Source organism: Balaenoptera ricei, chromosome 1 (assembly GCF_028023285.1).
Source record: "Balaenoptera ricei isolate mBalRic1 chromosome 1, mBalRic1.hap2, whole genome shotgun sequence".
Lineage (NCBI taxonomy): Eukaryota > Metazoa > Chordata > Mammalia > Artiodactyla > Balaenopteridae > Balaenoptera > Balaenoptera ricei.
In genome coordinates, this window is record NC_082639.1 from 159,454,626 (window position 1) to 159,473,497 (window position 18,872).

At 51.7% G+C, this 18,872-nt stretch overlaps 1 protein-coding gene across 2 annotated transcripts in view; it reads right to left on the reverse strand.

Moving 5' to 3' along the window:
- The window catches only part of LRRN2 (leucine rich repeat neuronal 2), a 63,185-nt gene extending 44,739 nt beyond the window's left edge, over positions 1 to 18,446 (reverse strand). For both annotated transcript variants that reach the window (XM_059904677.1, XM_059904667.1), the window contains exon 1: positions 18,402 to 18,446. The gene's annotated coding sequence lies outside the window, so the exon portion shown is untranslated. The remainder of the gene's footprint in view (positions 1 to 18,401) is intronic.
- Positions 18,447 to 18,872: the final 426 nt, after the last annotated feature.

An 18,872-nucleotide genomic window follows, 5' to 3' on the forward strand; every position in this document is an offset into this window, starting at 1 on the left:
TAGCTCCTGGGGCCTTTCCAGTCACTTAATCCCATTTGGCTCCACACCTGAGGTTGAGGATTCCAACTGCTCCGCAAATCCTCCTTAATTAAACCTCCCGAGGCCCCTGCCGAGTGGCAATAACTCAGCTCCTCTTCTACAGGCAAAAACGCCCCGGTGGCCTTCTTGGCTTAGGGCGGGCACTTTCTGGACCCAACCCATGGTCTCTGCAGCCTGCACCAGCACAGCCTGCCTGGAGCAGCTGAGAGGGCGGTGGTGACAAGAAGCAGGAGCTGGAAGTCGGCTTCTCTGCACTGTGCTAAAATGAGCAACCTGCAAATTAGATGCAAAATACCATGCAAATATGGCATATAGTAATTTGGAACCAATAGCTTTGGGCATTTTAGGCAATAAAATGCCAGCACTGTATGTGATCATATTTACTGTCCCAATTTTCCTTTTCTGATATTCCAAGTAAAACTGAAAGTGCAGTTATGTAAGATATCGAGAGGGATGTGTTTCTCTCTTGTGAATGTCTAGGCACAGGGACAAGTTAGACATTACTGCTACCTATGTAAACACAGATGCTATTTCATCCACATCCTCTCTGGCAAACATTACTGAGCACCTACTGTGTGTAAAACACTAGGCTGGGCACTAAGAGAAGAGCATGAAGCACCATCAGTTGAGCTCAGTACAACAAACAAATCTATTAGGTGCCCATTACTAAACACTTATTAAATGCCACTTACTAGTTGTGTGACCTTGGGCAAGTTAGTTTTCTCACTTGAAAATGAAGTAATGCAAACGTACTTCAGTGGGTAAGTAGTTAAACTGTAGCACATCAGGGAACACTACTCAGCAACAAAGGGGAACAAACTACTGATACAGGGGACAACTTGAATGAATCTCAAGGAAACTATGCTGATAGAAAAGAAGTCAATAGCAAAAGACATAGATCGTATGATCCCATTTATATAACATCTGTGAAATAACATGATCATAGAGATGGAGGGCAGATTAGAGGTTGCCAGGTGTTAGGGATGGGGGTGTGTAGCTATGAAGGTTAGCACCAGGGAGCCTTGTGATGGTGCAGTTAAGTATCTTGATTGTGGTGGTGGTTACACAAAGCTACACACACACAAATGAAATTTGGATAAGCTCTATGAATTTTATCAACATCAGTTTCCTGGTTTTGATATTGAACCATAGCTTCATAAGATGTGAATGTTGGGGGAGGCTGGATGAAGGGTACTCGGGACTTCCCTTTACATTTCTTTGCACTTCCAGTGAATCTATACTTATTTCGAAACAAAAAGTTTTTCTAAAAATAGGGTATATAGTACCTACAAGATAAGTTTATTCTTAAGGTTCAGTGAATTAATATAAAGCACTTAACATATCTAGCACACAGTAAGCCTTCATTACATGCTGTTGTTGTTGTTACTACTACCTGCCAGGCGCTGGGAGCACCAATGTGAGTAAGTCACGGTCTGTGTTCTCAAGGAGCTTCCAATCCAGCATTATAGGAAGACGCAGCAAAGACATGTTTAATACGGCATGCTGAGTGTGCTCAGTACATGGGAGGAGGTCTCTGGGCTTTGGGGAAGGTTTCCCGGGAAAGATGTCACCAGAGCTGAGTGTTGAAGTACAGGGAGAGTCAACCAGGTGAGGAGTGTATGAAGGGCACCCAGGCAGGAGGAACAGTCGAGCAAAGCTCACCGGTGTGGAGCAGCATGGGAAGGCCAAGAGGCAGCTGATTTTACTTGGGCATTTAGAAGGCAGAGGGTGGTAGGGTGAGAGGCTGCAAAATAGGCAGAAGCCACTCCAGGGAGGCTGTGTATGCCTCAAGAGCCCAGGCATCCTCCCTCCGGAGGTGAGGGTGAGGGGCCACTGTCCGACACCCTCCTCAACCACCCTCGTTCTTTCCTCTGGATTCTCCAGGCACTCCTGCTCCTGGGACCCAGACAGCCTGATCTGTCACTCTGTCCTGGCGCTGAATGAGGGACTCTAAGTATCTGAGAAGAGTGAGAGGCCCAGTGCAGGCTCTGCAGAGCCCACGTAGACTGGTCTTAACCGCACAGGAGGTAAATCTACACAAACCAAACTACACATCACGTTCCACCCACCTCCTCCTTCCCACCCCATGTAGGGTTTTTTGCTTTTTTTTTTTTGGTACCACTCCTCCTTCCACTACTGTGGATAATCCAGAACTTGGGGCAGCCTCTTTTCTACAAGCATGTATATGCAATGGTGCAGAGAGCACAGAAGTGGGGCCACAAGCACCAGGTTTGAGCTTAACTCTTTGTTGACCAGTCCCGTGGCTGCAAGCAAGCCACTAAACCTTCCTGAGCGGTAGTTTCCCCCACTGTGAAACAAGTGATCATAACACATACCCCAGCTTCTTCATAAGGGTGGCTCAAAGGACATTAAAAACAAATCAAAACACCATGATATATGTGAAAGAGCTTTGTAGGTTGTGAAAAATTATTGGTACTGTTCCTGAAAGAACTACTGGTAAGGAGGAGTCTACACCTCTGATTGGAAAGTCAGAGTAAACCTCCTTTGAAGCTGGGCAGAGTCTTTAGCTGGGGAAGGACAGCGAAGGGAAAGGAAAGGGGAGAGGAGAAGCAGCCCTGCTTCCTCCTACTGCAGAACACAGGCAAGGCAGCGGTCATCTGGTCACACTTGGGCATGGCTTTTCCCTTCAGCTTTTTCCATGAGATCCTTTTTGTATTTAAAGACCTTTCACTAATTAATTCACTCCCCAAATATTTTTTGAATGCCTAATCTGTGCCGGTGTTACAACAGTGAACTAAACAGACAGTGTCTCTGCCCTCATGGGGTCACAGTCTAGTGGCAGGGACAGACATTTATCTAATAAGCACACCCAATTATATAATTAGATATCATGATGTGTGTTATGAAGGAAGCATATAGGGCATTATGAGAGTGTTTAACAGGGGGCTGATAAAATTCTGGAGGTACCCTGGGGAAGCTTTTTTAAAGAAGGGTTATTTGAGTTGAGAGCTGAAAGCTAACTAGAATTGAGGGAGAAATATGGAATAAGAAGAGTGATTAAGGGACAGGGAACAGCATGTGTGAAAACCCTGAGGCAAAGAGCTTAGCAAAGAATGGTAAGAAGCCAATGTGCAGAGTGTAGAGCATGACAGTGGTAGGCACACTGGGAATCGTTGAAGAGTTTTGAGAGTATGGGAGACTGTGACCAGATCAGATTTGCGTCCTTAAAAGATCATTCTAGGGACTTCCCTGGTGGTGCAGTGGTTAAGAATACGTCTGCCAATGCAGGGGACATGGGTTCCATCCTTGGTCCGGGAAGATCCCACATGCCGCGGAGCAACTAAGCCCATGTGCCACAACTACTGAGCCCGTGTGCTGCAACTACTGAAGCCTGCGTACCTAGAGCCCGTGCTCCGCAACAAGAGAAGCCACCACAACAAGAAGCCCGCGCACCACAACGAAGAGTAGCCCTTGCTCGCCACAACTAGAGAAAGCCCGCGTGCGAAGCAACGAAGACCCAACGCAGCCAAAAAAATAAATAAATAATAAAAACACTTAAAAAAAAAAGAGCATTCTAGCAGCTATTTGGAGACTGAATTGGCAAGGGCAGATGTAAACACGCAAATTAGAAGGGGATTCCAGGGTGCAGGTGAGAGGTAAGGGCAGCCTGCAGTGGAGGATGTGAGGATGGGAAGGAGTGGATGGACATGGGTGCTGTTCCAGAGATCAGACAGGACCTGGGCATGGACTGGTTATAAGGGGGTAAGAGGAAGAGTTGACAATGACTCCAGTACACAGAACTGGCTTGAGGTGGTACCATTCAAAAACCAGGCAATGCTGAAGGGGGATCAGGCAGCGGGTGGAGAGGCAGTGGAAGATTAGGAGAATCATGACTCTGTCTTTAGATATGCCAAGTCTGAAGTTTCTTGAGACACCCAACTTAGTCAACTAGGCAGGTGGACATAAGGATATGGAACTCAGAGGGAAAGGTGCAGGCTAGAGATGTACTTTTGGGTATCACCTGCACGTGGCTGATACCAGAAGCCTTTCATGAGATGACCTAGGGACAGCTATCCAGTCAGAAGAGAATTCCTTGAACCAGACCATAAGCAATGCCAATGTTTAAAGATAGAGAAGGGAAGGATGAGTCAGCAAAGAAGACTTGGAATAACCAGAAAAGACAGGAATATGGGGTCAGAGAAGCCAAGGGAAAAGAAGTGTCAGAAAGGAGTAAAAAATGCTTCTGAGAACTAAAAAATGTTTCCTGCTCTTAGCGATATGGAAAGCTGTTTCAGTAGAGCGATGGGGGAGGAGGCCAGACTGAAGTGGGGCAGAGGAAGGAGTGGGAGGTGCAGAAACGAAGACAGCTAGTAGAGCCAGCTCTTTCAAGAAATCTGGCCCCTAAGAAGAAAGGAGATAAGGCGGCAGGCAGTGGAGTTGGACTTGAGGAAGGTTTCTGTTGTTGTTGTTGAAGATGGGAGAAGCTTGAGCGTGGCGGGAAGGACGTTCCTGAGGAGACCAGAGGACAGGATCTGGAACACAAGTGGAGGAAGAACTGCGCTGCAATGGAAGTGCTGCCTCCTCTGCTCAGACAGGAGGGAAGGGGGAGAGGACTGGTGCACAGGCAGCTGGGTCTGAGGCTTTGGCGAAACGAGTTGAGGGTGTTTTCCCGATGGCTTCGATTTCTCTGTGAAGTAGGAGGTGAGGTCCTCGGCTGAGAGTGAGGGCGTAGGTAGAGTTTTGGGGAGGGAGGTGTGAAACAGTCATTGCGGAGAGTCGGGAGGGAGATAACCACAGGAATGTGGTAGGAACACCAGGCACTTTTGAAGAATAAGTTGGGTTGGTAATGGTGAATTTTTAGAGGTCCCAACCTGCCTCATTTTGTCTTTTTCTAGCAGGTTTGTTGTCTGGATGCAGGCAGAAAGCAGCAGATAGAGTGATTAATCTGGAACTGGGATTTTGCCAGACCAGGGCAATAAAGACAGAGGGTCAGGAGAGTTTAGGATATTGGCAGGAGAGTTCTTAAAGTGATGCAACATGGAATTTATCTGGACTCAGAGAAGTCAGAGGAAGGTCACGGATGGCAAGAAAGTAGAGGTGCCAATGGACCAAAGGATCTAGAACATAGGTCCCAATGGACCTACGTCCATATGGACCAAAGGTCTCAACGAGGTTAAAAAATGGCTATGTGGGAGTCTGAGATAACAAGCTGGGGAACCAGGAGGTGGTGACCAGAAAGCAGGGTGCTTTATTAGGTGATTTCCAGGTGATGGCAAGATCTAGGGTGTGACCTTGGGAGTGAGTGGCTGAGGTGGGGAAGCTGGTGAAGGGGCTGATGGGTCTGGGGGTAGAGTGAGTTGCCCATCTAGTCTTTGATCTCCCCCAAAACAATGGACAGACTTGGAAAGGGAAGGATGTCTATGGGCAGATGCCAAAGGCTTCACTGAACAAGAGGGTGGTTGGTGATGATAAGGGGGAAGCAGAAAAGCAGCCTGACTTTTATGAGATTCGGGGAATAATGGTCTCTTAGAGAAATTACATTCCCTTGTACCTTAAGTATGTTCTCCAGAGTGAAAGGTCAGAAAAGAAAGTGGAAGGAGTCTTGAGAAGAGGTAATAGATATAGCGCATGGTCAGAAGTTGGGAAATGTATACCTAGTCCTGATGACACTTACAAGCTATGTGACCTTGGGCAAGTCTTTTCCCCTCCCTGGGCCTCAGATTTTGCATCAGTAAAGATAGGTTGGGGGAACCGGCTAACCTAAAGCTCCCCAATCGATGTTAGGGTGCCACAGATGGGTTACAGGTGTGCTGAGACATTGACCCCCTTAGCCCTCGGGTCAGAGTCCCTGAGCCGCTATCATTGTGTCTGTGTGCTATACTGTGAACAAGAGGGCGGGGTAGCGTGGGCCAGATACTCTCCAGGGCCCCAGCCGTCTCTGACGTTCTGTTTGCGCATCTCTGGCACTCGGTCTTGGAAGAGGCTGCGGGGAGGCTGATAGAAGAACAGACAGACTCCTGCTGCAGGCAGAAGTCCATCTGCTGGCAGAGATGGAAGCCAAGTTCCCAGCTCCCTCTTGCTCTCCTCGCCTCCCTCCCAGCACCGGCTGAGCGAGCTGTGATCTGCTCAGCTGCCCAGGTGAGGGGCAGGTGCATCTGTTCCTCTTCCGTCTGGTGGCTGGGTGGTCGCTGGCAGCCCCCTCAAGCCTCAGCAACAGCTTATGAAAGTGGAGGAGCACTTCATCCACTTTCCAGTTCTAAAAACAGACTCACCATTTCTGAGGAGTCGGGCAGAAGGTCTCATTGCACATGACCCAGACAGAGCCTTCATAATGCTGACCTTTCTCTTGGGGCCAGCCACTTCTCAGAGATCCATGGAAGATCCACTATGTGGCTGACCTTGGGCCACCCTCTCTCTGCCACTAGCCCTCCCTGGCCTCTCCCTCCACCTCCCGTCAGATGCTATATGCTTAGAGAATGCACAGGCAACCTAACTGCACCCTGATCATAAAATATTAGGAAAGACCAGCACCTGGCCCAGTACTTTGTACACAGTAGATACTCAGCAAATATTTACTGAATAAATGAAGACTATTCTCAAATACTTAAAAAAAGAAAACCCTACCAAGCCCACCAGAATTTTTTAAATTATTGATCACTTTGCTATTTATTGGAGTAGATAAAAAATTACTTTTAAAATTCTTTAATATTTATTGGTGCCTACTATATGCCAAGTATTGAAGTGTGAGCTGGTTTCACTTCCACAACCCTGTGAAATGGGTATGTAACTCTCATTTTACAGATAAGCAAACTGAGGCTCAAAGAGAGGTTAAGAGACATGTCCAAGGTCATAGAAGTGGTAGACAGCGGCCCCAGGATTCTAACCGAGATGTATCTAACTTCAAAGATGGTGCTCTTTTCAGCACACCGGGCTGCCTCTCTGCCTAAACAGAGACCAGGATGGAGACAGAAGCGAAGGAGGAGGCAGCGAAGTGTGGAAGACTGCGTGGCACACAGGCGAGGCTCCCCGCTGCCTTGCCCTGGGAAAGTGGTTTTGAGGTTGGGTAAGCTTTGCTGAAGAGAAGTGGAGAGGGTCAGGGCCTCGCTCATCTCTCCGCCTTTGATTGCTTGGCTGGTTCACCCACTGCCTATGCAATCTGGCATCCCGCTCAGCCACCGCCTAGCTTGGTTCTCTGAGCGTGTGAGAGGTCAAGACGTGGCAAAGACCTGTCCTGTGGATAGACCTGTCCTGTCCCCTCCCCACAAGGTGGGACGACTACTGGGCCCAGGAGAGACCCCTGTTCTCAGGGCCCAGGGAGCAGGCAGGAGACGTCAGAAAACACGAGTGGTCTGACCTGCACGGATGAACACGGCTGTCAGCCCCCCACGCCTGCCCGCTGCTGCCTGACAGGTGAGCAGCTGTGCTCGACATCTGTCTGTCCATCTGTCTCCAACTCAGGGGCCTGGAGAGAGCTGATGCTCCTCAGAGAGGGGAGGCCCTGGACCTGAAGCAGCTCCTTTACTGCCGATATTCATCAGCAGGGAATAGGGAGGGTGGGGAGGGAAGAAAAGTGTGCCTCTATCACCATCCCAAACTTGAACGTCCTCCCCACTGCCAAGCCCCCCTCACTCCCCCCCACAACTAGCTCCCCTAGCTCTGCCTGCCAAGCTCTGCAAATTACCACACATGCCAATAAGTCATTAGAAACCAGAACGGCAAATGTGGGGTTGCCATGGAGACCAACACCGGGAGCCGGCAGCGCTGGGGGCCGGCCAGTGGCTCAGGTGTGCTGCGGGGGAGAGCTGGGTAGGCCAAAACGCCTGGCAGAGGGGAGATAAGGCACTAGCGGAGTGCTGACTTCAGGTGGGGCACCGGGCTCTGCCACCTCCACTCCCCCCTCCCCCAAGGCCCTGTGTGCTGCAAGAGGGCAGGTGCAGCAGGGCCAGCGGGCCAAGCCCCCTCCCTTCATAGAACTGCATCTCTGCCCAGAGGAGGTGGCTGTGACCAAGCCCACCTGGGGACCAGCCCCAAGGTGAGGGAGGCTGACAGCCTTGAGCAACCTGAGCTGCTGGCCTATGTCTAGAGGAAGAAGCCCCTCAGTGAGGGGCTGAGGGCAGGACCAGCACTCAACCACTTTCTCCCGTATTCCTGAACGTCGAACTCACTTGTGCTTCTGCCCAGTGCTGAGCATAGCACCCGGCTCTTCATAGGTAAAAGCACACACATCATTTGCTGCAGATGGATAAGCGGATGAGAGAACGAACGCGGGTAAGCACCCGAGATCTCTGACAGGACAGGAGCAGGCCCTGGACTGAGTCTACCAGTTCAGTGTGACCTCTGACAAAGCCACTTCTCTCTGGGCCTCGGTTTCATCATGGTGAAAATAACCAGATTGTGTTTCAGACACAGTGTATTTCAAACTGGTTCTTCAGAGCCTCGGAGTTCTGAAAGCGATTCCTCCAGGGTCACAGGTCAGGAGGAGGCCGAGTAGTGGGGTTCTGGTCCGCTGGCTCTGCTTCAACTACAGCACCCTGTATTAATTTCCTGTTGTTGAGGTAACATACTACCACAAATTTAGTGGCTTAAAGCAACATAAATTTATTATCTACAGTTTGAAAGGTCAGAAGTCCAAAATGGGTCTCACTGGGCTAAAATCAAGGTGTTAGCAGGTGTGTGTTCCTCCGTGGAGACTCCAAGGGAGAATCTGTTTCCCTGCCTCTTCCAGCTTCTAGAGGCTGCCGCATTCCTTGGCTCACAGCCCCTTCCATCTTCAAAGCCAGCAAAGGCCAGTCAAGTCTTTCTCATCACTCTGACACTGACTTCTGCCTCCCTCTTCGACATTTAAAGGACTCTTGTGATTACATTGGGCCCAGGTGGATAATCCAGGATAATCTCTTTATTTTAAGGTCAGCTGATTTGCAACCTTAATTCCCTTTGCCCTGTAACATAACAAATTTACAAGTCCTGGGGATTAGGAGGTGAGCATCTTTGGGACGCCATTATTCTGCCTACCACACATATAGCTTTGTCTTGAAAAATGGATCAATTTCTAGAAATGTTTGAAAGCCACATGACCAGAGGACTCAGTTGTCATCAGTTTTAAATGCTATGGCCTGGACTCCTCCTTTCCTCCCTGGAGGATCCTTACAAGGAAATTCAGAGGAACTCTGGGATCTGCCCATTGAGTGTGAATGCTGGCAGGCTTAGGCTGTCCTGGTGCGGTGTGCAGAAAGGTGGGTCTCTGTGTCCACCTGTGTCCACAGGGAGGAAAGCACGAGGGCTGTTTTGGAGAACCCACCAGTCTCAGTTTTCTCCTCTCCCCTCCCTCTGTACCCACATATTCAGATTACCCTGCAGTCACCTGTTCTTGTTTTTACTTCCAGGTAAGGTCAGATGGAGCTGTGTGTGCATGTGAATGATCTTCCCCCATCAGACTGGGTGATCCCTGAGGCCATGTCCTTGTTTTCCTTTGCTCCCCATTACCCATCCCCATCCCTTGGCACTGCACCTGGTGCAAAAGGTGTACTGATTTGACAGTAAAAAAATTGAGACAGTGGCCCTTCTTCCCACATCATGACCTTCAGCACTGTCCCTTCCTAAATCCATCCAGAGGAGCCCCCAGATTATTTGTAATAAACTCCAGAAACAGTACCCAAGTTCAGAAGGCACAGGTTTTAGAATCTTCCTGCTAGCACGTTTCTAGGCCCATAGTGATCAACACTTGCCCCTGGGGGAGATGGTGGCCTCGCGTTCTCCTCCCACATAGCATAACTCTGTTCTCATCTCTGCAAGATACTCTCTGCTGACTGCCTGGAACCCAGTGGGGTTGAATAACCAGATTCTTATGAGAAAGGTGCCCTAGGTATTAATCACAGCCCTAGTGTTTTATGATTTTATGCAAATTACTCACCCTCTCTCAGCCCTTTTTTCCCCCTTGGTGTAAACCATTCCCATTCCTACTTCTATCATATGTCCCAAGGGATCCTGGAGAAGAAATGTGATGCAGGAGGGGAAAGCTATTCTTTGGAGGTGCGGCCCTGGGGAGATTGAGGAGAAAAGGAACTAACGTTTACTGAGCTTCTACTTTGTAGCAGGCACTGTACTCAGATTAGCCCATTTAACGGGGTGGTTGAGAACCAGGGCTCTGGAGTCAGAAAGATGTGGGGCTGAATTCTGGCTCTGCCACTTGCTGGCCTCGGGCAAGTTACTTCATGTTTCTCAGCTTTGGTTTCCTCAATGGTAAAATGGGGGAAAATAACATCTACTGCACAGTGTTCTGTGGATTAAGTGAGATAAATGCAGTAACGCTTTTGGCACATCAAAAGCACTCAACAACTTAACTCTTATCATTAGCAACCCTATGAAGTGAGTGCTATTAACCCAGATGTATAGATGAGGAAACTGAGGCTCAGAGAACCTAGGAAACCACGCAAGGGCGTGTGGTTACAGGAGGGACTCTAATCAGCTCCGATGCTGGCTCCGCTGGATCGCGGGCAAGCCCCAGGCTCAGGCCTGCATTGTGGAGGTGGCCGTGCCGGGAGCCTCGGGGACACAGCTGGTGGGCCCTCCTTCCTCAGGCTGCTGCGGGCCCAGCGGAGGGAGAGCAGACCGTCGAGCAGAATGCTTAGCCCTTGTGACTCTTGGCTCCGGCTCTTTGGCTGGGGGCCGGGAAGGCACCACCAATGCTCCCACCCCACCTCAGGGCAGTCTCTCTCCACCCTCCAGAAGGAAGCCCAACCCCCAGGACCCAGGCGGCCTCTCTAGGGGAAAGAGAGACTCACCCCTCATGGCCGATGGATGCTCTTTTGGGCAGAATTTCATTTCCATTTCGCTATACACGAAACTAATTGGAATGTTCCAGGAGAAACCTACCAAAGAGGAGCTCAGGCAGTGAGAGGAAGGGAGAAGAGAAGCTGGCTGCAGACAGGGTAGAGAAATGGAGCTCAAGGGAATTCCAGAGAACTGGGCCCCAGACAACAGGGGGCTGAGTGGGGGCTGGTGGATGGCACCAGATTAGAAGAGAGCACGTCTATGAAAACAACTCGAGAGCTGGAAATGGGACCTGAGAAGAGCAAGAGGGCTTCAAGGGACAGAGATCAGCCAGCTCTGCAAAGGAGAGGCCCAGAGCACTGGCCGACGGTTTCCATTCTCTAAAGGGCTGCTCTCCTGCTTCCTGAGAGAATAAAGGGGACACGAGAAACCTGGGTGATGGGGAAGGGGCTGCTCCAGAGACAAAATGCCTGCCCTCGGCAGCTTACGCACCTGCTGCCTTACTCCCACCCACGTGCCCTCCCCGGGCCTGGCCGCCCTTCCCCACACCCACAAGTTCCCCTCCTGAGAATCCTCCCCTCTGCAGATCCAAACCCCACCCGGTTTTCAAGGCCCAAATCAGCTGCACCTCCTCGGGGAAGCATTCCCTATATACTCCCACACAGAGCTCACAGTTCTGATAACATTTATAGTCTAAATCACACAGTTTAGCACTTGGTTTTAAATACTGTCTGGTATTATTCCCTCCTTATTTCTTGTGAGTATAAGTTTTGCCTTTCCAGCTGATTGGTGGGTTTCCTTACCAGTAACGAGTGTGTCTTATGCTTCTTTTTATTCCCCCCTATCCACCCCCCACCCCGACCCTGCCTAGGAGGCAGTGCCCATCATGTGAGGACTTGGTGGGTCAATACTGATTGACTAAATTCGCTTCAATGCCTGGAAAACTTCTTGACCAGCCACCTAAGTAAAACGCAGAAATGGATGGCCCAAACCTTGGGGTTTTAAAAGGTCAGATCATATCACCCCTGCCCTAAACCCTGCAAAGCCTCATCTTACTCTGAGGAAACAAACCCCTCACCCCAGCTCCAGGCTCTCCAAGATCTGGCCTCCTCAAACCCACCAGGCACAGCCCTGCCTCTGACCCCTTGCACCTGCAGTTTCCTCTGCCAGGCGTGCCCTTACCATCTGCCTCCACTTCATCTTTACTCATGTCATCTTCTCAGTGAGGTTGCCCTGTACAAAGCTACAAAGTCTCCTCTTCCTAACAATACACTCTTATCCCCCTTCCTGGCTTTATTTTTCTTTTTAGCACTTGCCACTTTCTAATACACAGTTGACACTTGAATGATGTTGGGGATCGGGGCACTGACCCTCTCTCTGCACAGCTGAAAATCTGCGTATAATTTACAGTCGGCCCGCTATATTTGCGGTTCCTCCGTATCCACAGATTAAACCAAGTGTCGTGTAGTGCTGTAGTATTTACTATTGGAAAAAAAAACCACGCAGTTGAAACCCGTGTTGTTCAAGGGTCAACTGTACTATTTACTCTACCCTCAGACAATAAAGTATAATCTCTAGAGATCTCTGGTTGCTCACTGTTATCTATACGCCCAGTGCCTGGCACAGATGCTTCATAAATACTTGCTGAATGAAGAGACCCCAGCCCCACCCTGGGTCTGAGATGGCCAAGGCACAGTTGTGCTCAGAGATGGGCAATGGACAGGAAATTCTGTAGGTTCCCCCTAGACGTGGGATTCCACCATTTCACCCCTGGGCCAGCTCTGGGGAAACACTTTCTGAGGTTCGGAGGCCTGGAGCTGTGTGAGCCCCAGTGACCTTCATCCCATTGGGAGGTCTGTCCAAGAAGTAGAAGGTGAGGGGGCAGGGGTGACTGCCAGGCAAGGTAAAATGTCAAGTCCCTCCCCTCCGTGTGCACAGCTCTTAGGTTCCTAGCGTGCCCAACAGCCAGCCCTCTGTGGTCTCTCCATCTCCTGGGCATCACAACCTCTGCCCTCCCAGGCCAAAGACAGACACTTTCGTCACCTGCCTCTGATGCTCATTCTGAGAACGCTTTGTAAAGGAACACGACCTTCCCTGACTTTCTTCTCTCCTCGCCCCTTTCCTCCCCCTACCCACCCCCCCGGTAGAATGAGGGAAGACAGACCCGCCTTTCCTGGGGGACCTGTGCTGGTTGCCTAATAACTGCTGCCCCTCCTTCCACATGTTTGCTCCTGAAGGATCTGCCCCGTGAGATGTTTGTAAATAGGAACAATTGTACTTGTTCTTCCCAAGACACAGGATTCTCCCTTGTTAGAGACACCCCACTGACAGTGCTAATCTCAAGCTTTCCCCACCTCCCTCCGCTTCATCTGGGGTCTGCAGCCCACCCTCCCAGAAGTCACTGGGACATCAGTCACTGGGAGAAGACATCTCCCAGAAGTCACCTGTGCATTGGTTCCCACTACTGTGGCCCTGGGGACTGACTCTTAGGGTCCAGCTTCTCTGAGGCCACTAGCTCCACGTGACCTCCGAGGCATTTAGCTGAGGCAGAGGAAACAATGTTGGTTCTCCAGGAGCTGTGACCTCTGGGAGGAAAAAGAAGGGAAACCCTCTCTGAAGGTCCCAAAAGGGGGACAGGCAGCCCCTGGCTTGGACAGGACTTGGGGAGCTTCTTACTGTAGGGGCGGGGAGAATGGGCAGGATGCCCCCAGAGCACCCTCCAGGCCCAAGGGACACTGGATTCTGGGGGTGTTAAGGAGAGGAGCCCACCGGTCAGAAAGAAGGTTAAGTCCTCCCTCGGTTTTTTTGCAGCTACATGTCCTTGAGCAAGTTATTGAACCTCTCTGAGTCTCAGTTTCCTCATGTTTAAATTAGAGATAATAAGAAGACTTACCTAATGGGGTATTTTTTGAGGACTTAATGGGAAAATGTAGGTAAAGCACATAGACAGTGCCTGGCACATGGTAAGTGCTCAATAAATGCCAGCTGCTATAATTAGTGCCATTACAATGTGCAAAGTGGAGGCTGAATAACAGTTAGTGCCCCAGGAACCCTCTGCCTGCTCTTCGTCTTGGAATTCACTTCAAGACCATCGAATGCTGAGCAGCAGGGAAGGTGTGGGTGGAAGAAATGTACAGAGAAACTGAATTCTAAACCAAGCCTGGGTCAACTCACCCCCTAAAAGGCAGGTCCCTCAGGCCAAGGTTTCTCCTGGGTCCCCAGGAAGCGCAAGAATCCAGAGGACAAGGGCCATGGCAGCTCTGGGTTTGGAGCAGAGACTGCTCAATGATGGCTTAGAACATTTAGGAGGCCAAGGTCATGAGACCAATCCCAGCAGGGATGTACCAGGTCCCCTGCCCAAAGGCCAAATGTTTTAGGCTGGAGAGTGTGGGGATGTTCTGGGCGACATGCCAGCCCCACTGGAAGCTCAGCTCCGAGCACCGGGAACAAAGAGGCTGAGGTAGGATGTGTCCGAGGTGCTCCTGGTATCTACAGAAGGCAACACACACACAACACAGCCCCTTTCCACACATGATTCCTGAGCTCCAGGGTTTCCAGGCCCACCACCTCTGCCTGGTTGACTCCTTTTCAAGGCTTGCCCCAATATCATGTCCTTTGATGACCATTTCCTAATCTGCCGACAGAGACAGTCACCTCTTTATCTGCTTATCCCTATGTTATAACACTTGTTTCATTATTGTTAAGACTAACTCCCCCATTTAAGAATAATATTTATCTGGCACTTACTAAACTCAGTGCATGTATTAACTCATTTAATCGTCACAACAACTCTATGAAGTAGGTACTAGTATTATCCCATTCATAGATGAGGAAACCAAGGCACAGAGACGTTAGATAACCTGCCCAATGTCACCCGGCTAGAAGTGGTGGATTTGAGACACAGCTGTGTGGCTCTAGAATCTGTACTCTTACTGTGGGCTCCTAGAAGGCAGGGGCAACACCTGATTTGTCTCTGTCCCTAGCACCTAGCACAGGGCTGAACGCACAGTAGGTACTTAGAAAAGATAGGCTGACTGAGTAAGCACACGCCTGCATAAGGCTAACATAGTGAATGTTCCAGCCTCTAAGCTGCGGGACAGAGAGACCAACGCCCTCCGGAAAGTATCAGATAAAGGCATCCTACTTATTCACCCTCTCTTAGCAATCCCACCGCACACTGCTGTCTGTCCTGCCCATTGTGTCTTTTCGTGCATGTCTCCTGCCTTCTGGTTTTTGTTTCTGTTTTATCTCCTGCCTTTGTCTGTTCCTAGGTCACTCTCCCCCTTTCCTGTCCCACCCAGCCTCCATCCATTGTCCCTGTCCTTCTCTGTAGTTCTTGCAGGCTTGAAAGCCTCCCACCCCCATTCTTTGCCTTGGAGCTTTTCTAGAATCCAGACTTGCCCAAGGAGGCTGAGAACACCAATTACGTTGACTCATTAGACTGGCCATGGACCAAGCTCCTACACACTGACCCTGAATGGAAACGGCAATTTCTCATCAACTCTACTTAGCTGCTGTGTGTGTATGTGAGAGACTGCCTGCCTACAGTTTGCCACAGACCTGTGTGGGATCAGGAAGATCCATTGCCTTCCCTGCCTCCTCTCCCAGGTTCCAAACTCCTCCAGGAAGCTTTCCCGGATCCCATGAGAAAGCTTATTCATGCAACCATTCATCAAATCCTTATATATTTTAATATTCTGAGGAGACAAGGCATGCTCCTGAAAAATTCGGTTAAAATGTAATCTTCAGATAACTGTATAAGTTACCAGGTGTCACAGACATAGGGGCCAAGTGAACTGCAGATAATCAGTGATTTCAATACGGAGACCTTTGTGACCTGGGACAAGTGGTTTATCCTCTCTGGTCCTCAATTTCCTCAGCTATAAAGCAGATGATAATCCAGAATTTAGAAGGTTATTAGGAGGATTGAATGAGATAATTTCTGTAAAGCTCCTGACAGGCTGGTGCTTATAGGTACTCAATGACAAATATGTTTCTTTCTCCCTTCTCCATCTAAAGCACTGGCCTTCTACTCAGCCCTCCCAGATAAATGGTAAGATATGAACTGGTCCATCCTTTGAGGTCAGAAATGTCTTAAGGACAGGATGACCCTGGGTCTGTAAGCTTTGCAGTACCTGGTTTACTGTAATAAGATGGGCCTGTCATGTTAGAGGTCACTCAGTATGATAAAGATGACAATTTACTAGGATTGCTCACACGCATCCCCCTCCGACCCCACAAGTAGTGGGTCTTTGAAACAGCCTGGTGAGCTCAGAACTAATCAGCTGGGAAGTCCAGATACAACTCTGGTTCTGCCCTGAGATATAAAGGTTTGTTTAATTGCTGTATCCTCAGCTCCTAAAATAGTGCTAAGCACAGAGTAGGTGCTCAATAAATCGTTGAATGAATGAATATTTTTTTTAAAAAAAAGCAATGGATTTCCTTTCCCCTTTCTAATAATAATAATAAAAAAAAAGAGGGTAGGTAGGAGGGGCAAGTGGTAAGGTACAGGAGTCATGCAGGGGGAATGCAGCTGCAGGCCCTCCACCCAGGCTCCTCCTCTGCAAAGGGGGTACAGCAAAGCTAACAGTGCATGTGTTCCCACCATCACGATGCTCGGAAGCCAGGAGCCAAGTGCACACGCCTGGCTTGAGGTTGAAGCTGCAGTTTATAGAAGAGACCGGGAAAAGGTGGAGACAGACCTGGAAAGGAGGGAGGGAGAAGTCTGGGGAGAGGATGAGGGTGAGAGAAGAGTGAGAGCAGTCTGAGGGGAAAGGGAGAGGAAGAGATGCTTGAGGGGGAAGTGAAGAGTGAAGGAGAAAGAGAGGAGGAGGAAGGAGTGGGGGAGGCACAGGAAATAAAGAATGGGGAGTGGAGAGGAATGGTGGAGAGTTACAGAGGAAACTTGCTGTCTCAGCTTGGGTGGAATTTGTCTTAGCAGACCTCTGAGTTCCCCCTGCCATTCAGTGTCTTCTTTGGGTTGGGCTGTGCAGGGGGAGGCTGTAGATTTGGGGGTGCTCCTAGATGCCAGGTGTCTGCCAGACCGTGGGGAGGTCTCAATCCCTGAAGCCTGAGGCCTTTAGTTCCATCCTTTCCAAATAATGAGGTCTCAGCCCAGGTCTAGAGGGACACCCCCTTCCCACCCCCCACGGGAAGAAGGAGACTCAGTGTGAGCCAAGCCCAGGGGAAGGAAAGTGGTCTAGAAGGCTCAGACCCCTAGCTGTGTTCTCTTTCCGTCTTCTCCCCATAAGGACACCTGGCCAGCCAGGAAAGTGGGTCAGGCCACCCACATGTGACTTTTTTCTAATAACAGCAGGGCCCACAGGCAAGGGGGCCTCAGTGCCCTGTACATAGCCCTGCTCATCCCATGCCCAGTACTCTTGTTGGAGGGACCTTTAAGGAGCAGTGGGCAGTGGGAGGGGATCCCTGCCTTCTCATTCAGGAAGAGGACATGGGCCAGAGCCCACCCCAAGCTGGCGGGGAAGGGGGAGCCTGCCGTCTGCCAGGGTTCATGGAAAGACCCAGATCTCCCCATGATGATGACCAAGCTGGCAGGGAGCCGCCTCTACTCCCCTGACCTGGGGTGTCTGTTTTCTCTACCACCGCACCTTCTGGGGTCTTCAAGTAGAGGGCCCGATGGGTCCATTTCTGGCAACTGAGCGCTGCGCCCAGCCCACCCCCTCCAGGCCCTGCAAGGTGCCCTATTAGAAGCTGCGTTGGCTCCAGCAGACTGGAGCTGCGGCAGCCTGAAGAACAGAGCACAAAGCCCAGCTGACATCCTCCTTCCTGTTCCTTTGATGGGGAAGGAAGGACAAGGACAGAGGGGGAGCACAGCAACAGCCCTAGGGCCCACTCTCAGGGTCCAGGTCTCCCGCATCTCTTTAGCTTCTCAGCTCAGCCCTAATGGGGCTCAGGTTCCCCTCACCCGGCGGCTCCCCGCTGGCTGGGCCGCCGGAGCCTGCGCCGCCCTTCGCCTGCAGGACAGACGCACCACCTGTGGCTGGCCAACCCCTCCCGTCGGCGGCTGGGTGCCGCGGTGGGCTTGAGCTGGCCTTCCACTCCCGGGGCCCGCAGGCTGAGCCCGGCGCCCGCAGGCTGAGCCCGGCGCCCGCAGGCTGAGCCCGAGGCCGGCCCATCCCCCACCCCGAATGTCCCAGCCCAGGCTGCGCGCAGACCCCTGCCGCCCGGGAAGAGGCAGGCTCCGGGTTCCACATACTTCGGACAGACGCCAAGGCCACCTTGGACACCCAAGCTCCAAGGAAGGGGAAGTCCCCGGGCTCTGGAGCGCTTCCCCTGGCGAGTCCGCCCCTGTCACGCCCTCCCTACCCTCTCTGCCACCTCGCGGCTCCGCGACATCTCAGGGCCCCGCTCTGCCCAGCAACAGTTTGGGGCAGTTCGGGCCTCTCCAGGTGGATTCAGGCCCGGACGCCCCATCCTCGGGTCCACCCTGCGCAGTCGGCAACCGTCTTTCCAGTCTCCAGCCCTCCTTCCCTCTCCCCTCGCGGCCGCCTCCCCGCCCGAGTCCCCGGCTCCCTTACAGGCATCGCGGCAGAAGCCCGCCCCTCCCCTAGCGCCCGCCCGGCCCAGCGGCCCCCCGCTCGCGCGCCCGGGGTCGCGAGCCGCACACTCACCCCCGGCCGCCGGCCGCCGCCTGCGCCGCCGCGCGCCGCTCGGCTCCGGCCCGGGCTGGGCTGAGGAAGACCAGTCCGCCCCTCCCTCCGCGCGCCGCCCGCGCAGGCCGGGGTGGGGTCGCGGGCGCCTCCCCACCGCGGAGTTTTCCTGGGAGTGGTCCCGGGGCAGAGCCGGGTTAGGGTGCCGGCAGAACAACCACCTTCCCACCCGCGCCGCGCCGCGCCCGCGCGTCCGGCGGGAGGCTGGCGACCGAGATCGTGCGCTCCTTCCGCTCGCCGCCCGTTCGCGAGTGCAGCGAGCAGGCCTCCGCGGCGCCTCGCGCCCCTCCGCGCGCCCCTCCCCCCGGCTTCTCGCTCGCTGCTCCGCCGCTCTCCCAACCTCCCCAGCCCACTCCGGTCGCCTTCTCCCAGTCTGCCTGCCACGCCATCCCCCACCCCCTCCAGTCCCGCTGCCATTTTAACTCCAGAGTG